Source organism: Cannabis sativa, chromosome 3, assembly GCF_029168945.1.
Source record: "Cannabis sativa cultivar Pink pepper isolate KNU-18-1 chromosome 3, ASM2916894v1, whole genome shotgun sequence".
In the NCBI taxonomy this organism is placed as follows: domain Eukaryota; kingdom Viridiplantae; phylum Streptophyta; class Magnoliopsida; order Rosales; family Cannabaceae; genus Cannabis; species Cannabis sativa.
The window spans coordinates 19,357,341-19,370,284 of NC_083603.1; positions in this window are offsets into that span (position 1 = coordinate 19,357,341).

Here is a 12,944-nt window from a genome sequence, read left to right on the forward strand (position 1 = left end):
TTTTCTCAAAAACGCCAATTTTCCAATTCTAACCTTTTAAATGCCAAAACTAATTATTTAATAACTAAAATAGATTATTAAATAATATTGTCATTTAATTTAATTATTAACTAGACATATAAAGTCCATTAATAAATAAATAAACATAGAATCTCTTTTCTTTACAATTTCACCCCTGCTTAGTGAAAATTCACAAAATTAGACATAGTCTAACTTTAGAATTATAATTGATCAATCACGAATCAATTAATGAGTCTTACAAGCAGAATGTTCTCAACTAGAATGGGGACCATGGATCTATATACTGAGCTTCCAATAAGTGAACCAAATTTACCAAGTAAATTCCTACTTATTAATTCTTCGTTGAATCCACTCTTAGAACTTAGAATTGCACTCTCAGACTTATATAGAGCATATTATATGTTCCACGATATCAATATGCTATCTCATTTAACCATTGTTATAATCTTATTGTGATTTAAAGATCCTCTATATAGATGATCTACATCGAGATGGGATTTCTTTACCATTCTCACCCCTTAATGTATTTTGCCCCTTAAAACACTTAGCTACCTGTAAATGGTGTTTAGTGATCTAATGATTAGTCGGTTAAACAAGAGCTCATCCATTTATTTCTATTTGCTAAGCTCGAAGGGAATCATCACTTGACTTCTATACACCAGTAGAAGCTATAGATTCCATATTTATGTTCAGCACTCCCACTCAATCATACTATTATGTTCCCAAAATATACGTATCACCCTGACCTAAAAGTAGGCTTAACTAATAAATCAAAGAACATGAATAGCACTCCTGAGTTGAGCCTAAGCATATCAGGATTTAGATTCTTTTAATCTTAAGATCAACTACTGATATTGACCTGGAAAGATATATATATAACGGTAAGTTTGTAATATCTTAACTTAGTTGCAATATCGGTCCAGTCCAATGTATACTCCATACATTCGAAACTAGTATACTTTACTAATGTCCTGGAAAGAACATAACACTTACTCCAAGTGTAAGTACACATCATCGCTGATTATCACATTAGTGTAAATCCAATAACACTGATGAAACAGGCACCAAGACTTTTGATTCATATGATCACAATCACATTCCACTGTGTTGACTATACTGTAAATGTCAATAAACATATGATCTGGATTTAACTGATTCTGTGTGTAAACATAATAAGCATATTAAACCATTAGCATGTAAAATTCATGCAAACAACAATCACTTCAAATTTCTTATATTGATAACTAATCAGATTGTAAAGAGTTTTATTTAGGGCATAAAACCCAACAAACTCCCACTTGCACTAACATAAAACAAACTTTGCAAATAGGTCAATCTGATGTCTTGATCTTCAGATCAAGTGTAGTATATTTGAATCCATCCAAACTTCTGGAAACTAGTTCATAAATACACTTATGAAACATCCTTTACTATATGCTAAGGGATACTGAAATCTTTTACTGTTTTAAAAGTACATCTGAATTAACAGAAGACATATCTCTCATATTTTAAAATATGGAATTGAGATAATACAGTGTAGACTTTTCTTCAGCAATATAACTTTCTCGTATTTTCGAAATTTACAAACTTATAATTGTTCTCTGGTAGAGCTTGAATTATTATAGAATAATTCCTCCACCCCCAAAATAGGCACCATCTCAAAGATCTCGAAACTAGATGGTGAGATACTAGGACAACTGATACACAGTTCCTTAATATCTAACATATAGATCACTTTCATAAATCTTTCTTGAATATCTTCTAATGTTCCCTATTTGACTACATCTCAGATAGCTCCCACTCAATAGAGATGTCTGGTTAAATAATACTTTTAACCTCTGATTGTTTAGAGAGTTATCTAGTTGTGACTTTTGTATTAGTCTGAATCATTAAGTTAAGACTAAGTCATCAACATAACAGACTAGTATTTGAAGTGAAAAATACATGCCAGAGATAAAGTAATCAAAATTAAGATACCATAAAATTTTATGAGGGTTAAGAATTCTAGGTTCAAGTCATTCGAATGGACTGAACTAGAGTTCTTTATCTTATTCTCATAATTCTGATAAGCTATTCATATCCATGTGAATGGTTAGATTTGCTTTTCAGTAGTGTTCTTAAGTATCTATCACAAGTATCAACCTGATGAAGATGGGTGTAGAACTTTAAATGTAACACCCTAATGCTAAGGCACGCTACAGTGCTTTTTCAATTATTGTGCAATCTTTGCTAATCAAAGATATTTCTCGAAAAACGTGTCAAATTAAAACTTTTGCATTAAATACTAAACTTTGTAATATAATATAATATTTACAAATCCCGGGATCCGGATTTCAAACTTTGTAAAATTTACTTTTTAAACTTTACATTTTAAAATACATAATTCACAGGTCGCACAGCGACTTTCAAAATATAACACCCAAATGTCCCGAGAACGAACACTCCACGTCGCGCCGCTTGACATGTACAATCTCACCCGAGCTCAGGTTCATTCCTGTTCAGCCTTCGCCTTTCCTTTAGCTACACATGGAAGTAGAAACTGTGAGTCAACAGACCCAATAAGAAATGCATATAACATACCATATAATTTCCGACCTGTAAATAGGCGCCCATACACCTATTTACAGACCTTAACAGATGAGTATGAACGTTCAATACCAGGGTACAACCACTATACCACATACACAACGTACCTCACTGTACGAGTGTTGGTAGGGTTTATCCCGATCACGGAGTAACACTGAGTGATGTACCACACACCTTAACATTTTCCATGCTTGTGTTGGTATCACTGTATCGTACTCATAATCACAACAATCACTGTACCAATACACTCTATAACTTATTCATACAAGTGTTGGTAGTGTTTACATAATTCAAGCATGCATATATAAACACATATACACACATTCAGATAATCACATCATACATTATACACAGTTCTTACCTGTTTTCCGAATTCAAGTGTCTTTGGCCAGGCACGAACGGAATTCACGTGCTAGATGGATGCCCTAATCACAATAATAACAATACAGATGAGTGACTCGCTAAATCACTTTCCGGGACTTAAAACTTGAAACTAAAAGTTTCCCTATCGATAAACCTCATGGCAATACCCTAAATATCTCAAAATTGGCCAAAACTAGGGTTCTGGAAAATCCCCCAACAGGCAGACCGGTTCCCAACCGGCATCCCGGTTCTGGGTCACCAACCGGTCGACCGGTTGGTACAGACCACCCAGAACCGGAATTCCGGTTCTACTGCTGGGAACCAAAAAATCATCTCCCTTGATTCAATTCAATCCCAAACCTTACCAAACTCTCCAGTATACCTATACAATGTATAAACATCCATTTCCAATCAACAAATCACAGAACAAACCAATAATTCAATTTATGCCATTAAAGCTCAAAGCTTGAGTTTCAAAACTCAAGCTTGCTTAAAACCATTCTCAAGCATCAAAAACAATAGCTAGGGACTCAAAACAACTCAACCTAACCCCAGAATTCAAACCCTAAGCAATTCAAAACCCAACAGCCACTAAACCTAAAAATTCAAAGTGAAACTAAACTAAACTTTCAAAAGCTTAAGGAGAGAAGAACTAGGGTTACCTTGCCTTGATTCCTCTTGAATCCTTTGCTGAAAACACAAGAATTCAACTCCCAAAATCCCTTGCCCTTGCTGCCTTCGAAGAGAGAAAGAGAGAAGAAAGAGCTTCTCTTGAATTTTTGGTTTTTCCTTTGATTTTTCCCCTCAAATGAAATGATTTTTCCTTAATTAATTCATGGCTGAAAAGTCATGTGCTAGGTGTCAACTAGAGGGACAGCCACCTAATCCATCATTAAACAAAATGTCTAAAATGCCCTTAGACTTAAAACTAGGGTATTTCTAAAGCTAGGGGTAAAATGGTCAATTTTCATAACCCCGCTCAATCCCGATAATTTATTTTCTCTTAAAATATTTCCCACTATGAAATAGGGTTCTAAACTTACCCATGTGATCAATCTAGCCATCCATCGCATTTTCCGTTGTCGCCGAGCAAAAATTACAAAATTAACATATTTCACATATAAGCTAAATAATACCCCTAGAGTTTAATAAAATCTCCGGAATTGAGAAATTATAACTCTAATATTTATTTCTAAATATTGGGGTCCACAATTAAATTAATTCACAAATAATAATAAAATAATAAAAATTAGTGCTAATTGCCTTTTCTAATCCACATTACTAGAGCGGTCATTACAATTATCCCCCCGTTAATAGGATTTCGTCCCCGAAATCTAACCTGAATAGCTCTGGATGTTGAGTCCTCATATCTGACTCCAATTCCCAGGTGGCTTCTTCCACCTTACTGTTTCTCCAGAGGACCTTAACCAGTGCAATAGTCTTGTTGCGAAGAACTTTTTCTTTCCTATCCAAAATCTGAACAGGTTGCTCTTCATAGGATAAGTCTGGTTGTAGTTCAAGGGCTTCATAACTCAAGACATGAGTCGGGTCTGACACGTATTTCCTTAACATAGAGATGTGAAATACGTCATGAACAGCTGATAATGCTGGTGGTAAGGCTAGCCGATACGCTACCTGCCCGACCTTCTCGAGTATCTGAAATGGCCCAATGAACCTAGGGCTTAACTTACCCTTCTTCCCGAAGCGCCGAATACCCTTCATGGGTGAAACTCGCAGGAAAACATGTTCCCCTGCTTGAAATATGACATCTCTGCGCTTCGGATCAGCATAACTTTTCTGCCTGCTTTGAGAAGCAAACATCCGAGCCTTGATCTTATCAATAGCTTCATTGGTCTTTTGCACCAACTCTGGACCCAAGTACTTCCTTTCTCCTGTCTCGTCCCAATGAATAGGAGAACGACATTTTCTACCATATAACATCGCATAGGGGGCCATCCATATTGTACTTTGGTAGCTGTTGTTGTAGGAGAATTCAATTAAAGGCAAGTACTTACTCCATGAACCCTCAAAGTCCATGACATAGGCTCGCAGTAGATCTTCCAAAATCTGGATAGTTCTTTCCGACTGACCATCAGTCTGAGGGTGAAAGGCTGTACTAAACTTTAACTTGGTACCCATAGCCTTCTGAAGACTCACCCAAAATTTCGATGTGAACTTTGGATCCCTATCTGATACAATAGATTTAGGGGCTCCATGGAGACGAACTATCTCCTTCACATACAATTCAGCATACTGATCCACTGAATAGGTAACTTTCACTGGTAGAAAGTGAGCCGACTTTGTAAATCTATCCACAATGACCCATACAGAATCATACATCCCTGTAGTTCTAGGCAAACCAATTACAAAGTCCATTGCGATGTCCTCCCACTTCCATTCTAGAAGGATTAAAGGTTGCAATAACCCTGCCGGTCTCTGATGTTCAGCCTTAATCTGCTGGCAGGTTAAACACTTGGACACATAGTCCACCACATCTTTTTTCATCCCATACCACCAGAAGTAGGGTTTCAAATCCTGATACATCTTGGTGGTTCCCGAATGCAACGAATAAGGCGTGGTGTGAGCTTCATCAAGTATCTCTTTCTTAAGCTTATCAACACTAGGAACACAACCTCGAGCTTTATATAACAACATTCCACTGCTCGAGACTGAAAAACCTCTAGGCCGACCAGCCACCACTTCATCTCGAACTTTAACTAGCTCGGGATCTTCTAGTTGTGCCTTTCTGATTCTCTCCAACAGATCAGATTGGAGGGTTAAATTGTGTAATTTCCCGACCATGAACTCAATTTCTGCACTAACCATTTCCGAGGCTAGTTGAGGAGCTATCATAACCGTAGTACACACTTGACCGGGACCTTTTCTGCTTAGAGCATCGGCCACCACATTGGCTTTCCCAGGGTGATACAGTATTTCACAATCGTAGTCCTTAACCAACTCCAACCACCTTCTCTGCCTCATATTCAAATCTTTCTGGGTGAAAAAGTATTTGAGACTTTTATGATCAGTATAAATCTCACACTTTTCACCGTAAAGATAATGTCGCCAAATCTTTAAAGCAAAAACCACAGCAGCGAGCTCTAAATCATGAGTTGGGTAACGCTGCTCATAATCCTTCAGTTGACGAGAGGCATAGGCTATAACTCTGTCAGCTTGCATCAGAACACATCCCAGACCCTGTCTGGATGCATCACAATAAACCACAAATTTTTCTTGATCTGATGGCAAAGCTAACACCGGAGCTGTTATCAAACGTTGCTTCAGCTCTTGAAAACTTGTTTCACACTTATCTGACCACACAAATCTCTGATTTTTCTTGGTCAACTCGGTTAGGGGCATAGAAAGTTTAGAAAATCCTTCGACGAAACGTCGATAATACCCTGCTAACCCGAGAAAACTTCGAACTTCTGTCACAGACTTGGGCCTCGGCCAATTCTTCACTGATTCTATCTTGTTTGGATCGACCATAATTCCATTTTTCCCAACAATATGACCCAGAAGGGATACCTCGGAGAACCAGAATTCACACTTTTTGAACTTGGCATACAGCTTGTGATCCCTAAGTCGCTGTAACACCATTCGAAGATGATGCTCGTGCTCCTCTTCTGACTGAGAGTATACAAGAATGTCATCGATAAACACTATAACACAGTTATCGAGGAAATCCTTGAACACCCTATTCATGAGATCCATAAAGGCTGCAGGAGCATTAGTCAATCCGAACGACATTACCAAAAACTCATAGTGCCCATATCTGGTTCTAAAAGCAGTCTTCGGTATGTCCTCCTCCCGAATTCTGAGTTGATGATAACCCGACCGTAAATCAATCTTTGAAAACACAGTCTTTCCCTGAAGCTGATCGAACAGATCATCGATCCTGGGCAACGGGTACTTGTTCTTAATCGTCAGCTTGTTTAGTTCCCGATAATCAATACACATTCTGAGGGAACCATCTTTCTTTTTCACAAAAAGAACCGAGCTCCCTGTGGCGACACACTGGGTCGAATAAACCCAATATCAAGCATCCCCTGAAGTTGTAACTTAAGCTCCTTGAGTTCTGCTGGAGCCATCCTATATGGAGCTTTAGAAACAGGTTCGACTCCAGGTGCCAAATCAATTACAAAGTCAATCTCTCGCTGTGGCGGCAATCCCGGCAACTCCTCGGGAAACACATCAAGAAAATCTTTCACCACCCGGACTACCTCAGGCCCAAATGTTTCAGTCCGCCGGAGTCAAAAACTACCGCTAGAAATCCTACACAACCATTGCATAGTAAATCCCTAGCTCTCAACACAGAAATAACCGGGATCCGAGACCCCTGAACCGATCCAACATAAACAAATGGATCTTCACCTTCCGGCTGAAAAGTCACCATTTTACGCCTACAATCTATACTGGCCGAATACTTGGATAGAAAATCCATTCCCAGTATAATATCAAACTCAGTTAATTTCAATTCCATAAGGTCAGTGCTCAATTCCCTACCTTCGATCCTAATCGGCATAGACCTAATGCGCCTATTAGAGATCACCAATTCCCCGCTAGGCATTAGGGTTCCAAACCCTCTTTCTAAAATATCACAAGGCCTACCCAAAAGATCAATCACTCTTGTAGCCACATATGAACGTGTAGCTCCCGAGTCAAATAATACTGTAAATAACAAGTTGTTGACGGGAAGCTGACCTGTCACAACAGAAGGACTGGCTGCAGCATCAGCTTGGGTAATGGCAAACACACGAGCAGGAACCGGTTTCACCTCAGCTTTCGGCTCCTCTTTCTTTGCCTGGGGGCAATCTTTCTTGAAATGCCCCACCATGCCACACAGGAAGCATGTCTTCCGGTTACACTCTCCCGGATGATGTTTCTTGCACCTTGGACACTCAGGATAAGAGTAACCCTGGCGTCCACCTCTGCCTTGGTTCCCACGGAACCGCTTGCTTTGCCCTGAGCCACAAGAAGCTGGAACAACTTTTCTTTTCTGCTCAGTGGTGGAGTCACCACCATCCCTACCATAAACAGGAGTAGGAACAGTGGGGGTTCCACCAACACTCGGAGTCACCCGGGGCTCCTGAAGAAATTTTACTGCACCCTCGGCTCTCAAAGCCTTCTCAACCATATCTGCATACGTGGTTGCTTCAGTAGTGGTAATAACCAGATCATGCCGGATCTTTGCACTCAAACCCGCGAAGTATTTTTCTTTCTTACTGAAGTCAGTAGGCACAATTCCTGCTGCCAACTTAGCCAACCGATCAAACTTTGTTGTGTACTCAGTGACTGACATTCCCTCAGTCTGAACTAGATCAGTGAACTCTTTCCGCTTTGCACTGCGGACCGCTTCGTTGTAATACTTGGAGTTGAATAACTCCCTAAATTATTCCCAGGTCATCAGCGTGACGTCCCGAGTGAGGGTTATCAATTCCCACCACACGAGAGCATCTTCCTGAAACTGGAAAGTGGCGCAGGTCACCCGGTCATTTCCAACCACTCCCATAAAATTAAGGATGCGTTCAATCATTGAAAGCCACTGCTCGGCCTTCATCACATCAGGGCCTCCCGGAACACCTTTGGAGGTGCCCGTTTCCGAATCTTTCATACAACGGCTCCATACGGTTGCCAACAACGGGTTGTTCGCCGGCACCGCAGGAACTGCAACGGCCTGAACTTCTTGAGGAGGCACGGCAGGAGGACCCTGCTGCCTCAATCTTTGGATCTCTTCATCTTGCTGACGGATTCTATCTTGCATTTCAGCAAATCTTTGCTCCCAGTCAGGAGGAGCTTGAGGTGGATTTACAGGGCGACCACCCTGAGCTCTGCCACGGCCACGGCCGCGACCACGAGGATTTTGAGGATTCCCCTGACCGCCTCCGGTCTCAACCATGCCACCCTGACTTCATGTATTTCGCGGGGCGTCCATTTAATAGGACTTAGCCTGCGAATCCATAAGCCAGGCAGGTTAGACAGCGATCAAAATTAACACCGCTCTTAATAACTTAAAGGCAACACACTTTCTTTTCTTTTTAAGGAAATATATTTAATTTAAATCTAATATGCTTCCTAACATGCTTTCACATCACACTTATTTAAAATACTAAACAAGTACGGGCTTACTGAACCATGAACCGAGCTTTCTCTGATGAAGATTGTACATGTCATAGCAAGCTTCGGTAGACAAACCTGGCGGCTCTGATACCAAAATTGTAACGCCCTAATGCTAAGGCACGCTACAGTGCTTTTTCAATTATTGTGCAATCTTTGCTAATCAAAGATATTTCTCGAAAAACGTGTCAAATTAAAACTTTTGCATTAAATACTAAACTTTGTAATATAATATAAAATTTACAAATCCCGGGATCCCGATTTCAAACTTTGTAAAATTTACTTTTTAAACTTTACATTTTAAAATACATAATTCACAGGTCGCACAGCGACTTTCAAAATATAACACCCAAATGTCCCGAGACCGAACACTCCAGGTCGCGCCGCTTGACATGTACAATCTCACCCGAGCTCAGGTTCATTCCTGTTCAGCCTTCGCCTTTCCTTTACCTACACATAAAAGTAGAAACTGTGAGTCAACAGACTCAGTAAGAAATGCATATAACATACCATATAATTTCCGACCTGTAAATAGGCGCCCATACACCTATTTACAAAGCTTAAGAGATGAGTATGAACGTTCAATACCAGGGTACAACCACTATACCACATACACAACGTACCTCACTGTACGAGTGTTGGTAGGGTTTATCCCAATCACGGAGTAACACTGAGTGATGTACCACACACCTTAACATTTTCCATGCTTGAGTTGGTATCACTGTATCGTACTCATAATCACAACAATCACTGTACCAATACACTCTATAGCTTATTCATACAAGTGTTGGTAGTGTTTAACATAATTCAAGCATGCATATATAAACACATATACACACATTCAGATAATCACATCATACATTATACACAGTTCTTACCTATTTTCCGAATTCAAGTGTGCTGGCCGACCTGAACGGAATTCACGTGCTAGATGGATGCCCTAATCACAATAATAACAATACAGATGAGTGACTCGCTAAATCACTTTCCGGGACTTAAAACTTGAAACTAAAAGTTTCCCTATCGATAAACCTCATGGCAATACCCTAAATATCTCAAAATTGGCCAAAACTAGGGTTCTGGAATATCCCCCAACAAAGTGCATCGGTTCCCAACCGCATCCCGGTTCTGGGTCACCAACCGGTCGACCGGTTGGTACAGACCACCCAGAACCGGAATTCCGGTTCTACTGCTGGGAACCAAAAAATCATCTCCCTTGATTCAATTCAATCCCAAACTTTACCAAACTCTCCAGTATACCTATACAATGTATAAACATCCATTTCCAATCAACAAATCACAGAACAAACCAATAATTCAATTTATGCCATTAAAGCTCAAAGCTTGAGTTTCAAAACTCAAGCTTGCTTAAAACCATTCTCAAGCATCAAAAACAATAGCTAGGGACTCAAAACAACTCAACCTAACCCCAAAATTCAAACCCTAAGCAATTCAAAACCCAACAGCCACTAAACCTAAAAATTCAAAGTGAAACTAAACTAAACTTTCAAAAACTTAAGGGGAGAAGAACTAGGGTTACCTTGCCTTGATTCCTCTTGAATCCTTTGCTGAAAACACAAGAATTCAGCTCCCAAAATCCCTTGCCCTTGCTGCCTTCGAAGAGAGAAAGAGAGAAGAAAGAGCTTCTCTTGAATTTTTGGTTTTTCCTTTGATTTTTCCCCTCAAATGAAATGATTTCTCCTTAATTAATTCATGGCTGAAAAGTCATGTGCTAGGTGTCAACTAGAGGGACAGCCACCTCATCCATCATTAAACAAAATGTCTAAAATGCCCTTAGACTTAAAACTAGGGTATTTCTAAAGCTAGGGGTAAAATGGTCAATTTCCATAACCCCGCTCAATCCCGATAATTTATTTTCTCTTAAAATATTTCCCACTATGAAATAGGGTTCTAAACTTATCCATGTGATCAATCTAGCCATCCATCGCATTTTCCGTTGTCGCCGAGCGAAAATTACAAAATTAACATATTTCACATATAAGCTAAATAATACCCCTAGAGTTTAATAAAATCTCCGGAATTGAGAAATTATAACTCTAATATTTATTTCTAAACATTGGGGTCCACAATTAAATTAATTCACAAATAATAATAAAATAATAAAAATTAGTGCTAATTGCCTTTTCTAATCCACATTACTAGGGCGGTCATTACATTAAAATTCTCCCACTCAATAAAGGTAGTGTGAAACTTTTCCAAAGAACTCTCATAGGTATCAAAACTTTTACTCACAACAGTAAAACAAAATGGAACATACAATCAAGATCAAGAATTTATATTTATAATAGCTGACTCATTATATTACTTCAATGTTTAAAGAAAATACGTGTCACATAGGGAATTGTGGAATAGACTCCACCCCTAAGTATATACATATAGGGTACTATGGATAACCTCCACCCCTAAGTATATAGAGATTATGATCCACCCCTAAAGGTAGTAAAGATCATTATTCTCTAAGTGTGATAGAGTTTATGTGGAGTTGAATACTATCCAGAGTTCATTAGATATAAAAGATCGTTGAACTGCATAGTTTTCTTAACTTTTCTCCACCCCTATCAGATCAAAAGATCCTTTTATTAAACAAATTCTTAATAATTGTGTTAGAATTAACAATTATTAATAAACATAGAAATAGTTTCTAGTGTTTATTTAATATAACTCTATGAAGAGTTGTAAATATTATAGTATCTGCATCAATAATAAAAACACTCACACATACAAACATATAAATATAATGTGGTAAAGTTGATGAAGATAAATTAAATGAAGCTCAATCTCATAAATTGCAATGGTTGAATTTCGAAAATAAAAAACTTTATTAATAATAATAAAAATTAAAAAAATGTATTTCAACAATATGAGAAAAATAGGGATAAATATCCCTAATTAAATTTGAAATCCAAATTGTCTTTAAACTAAAACAATTAATTCAAAATTAAATTGAAGAGCTTCATCTTCATCTAGACGATTTCACCCTTGGTCCAGCTTTCTGATCCAACTCAATTGAGTTCAAATAGCTCAGCCTATAAGAAGAAGAAAACAAATAAACAAAGTTAGTCCAGAATCATAAATCCAATTGGATAATAATTCACTAAAACTCTTAAAGTTTATAAATAGAAATACCTTGTTTCTTTGCAAGAAGTTTAGGACATTGGGGTTTCCAATGACCTTTCTCATTGCAGTAGAAACACTTTCCCTTAAGTGTAGCATCACCAGAAGGAGCAGCCTTTTTATGCTTCATGGCTATTGTTCGCTTCTTGGTGTTCTTCCACTTCTTCTTCGATTTGGGTTTCGAAGCAGAGGCAACATTTGCTTCAAGTTTGTTCGTCCCATTACCATTCCCAGGATTATGAGGTTTACTCCCTTTCTTCTTGGGTCCTCCAATCAAATTATCATAAGTTTGAAGGTCATTGACTAACTCATGAAAGTCAATTTCCTTCTTATTCATGACATAATTTGAATTGTATGGTAGAAATGCTGGAGTGAGGCTATTCAAGATAAGGCTTACTTGAGTAGCACTATCCATTTCAGCACCATGATCCTGGGCTTCTTGGAAATAACTCGACATGAGGAGAACATGGTCACGCACGTTTTGATGAGGTTCCATCCGTGCATTAATGTACTTCTTAGTCGCGTCAAAGCGTGACTGAAGTGATGCCTTATCGAATAGCTCATTTAACTTTGTCATAACTTCAGCAGCCTTCTCGGTTTTAGAAAACCGAGTTTTGAGGGTGTCAACCATGCTAGAAAGCATAAAGTATAGAGCTTTGTCATTTGCTTTTTGCCAACGCTCATACTTTTCTTTCACAGCTTTTGATGCGTTGTCCCCAGGC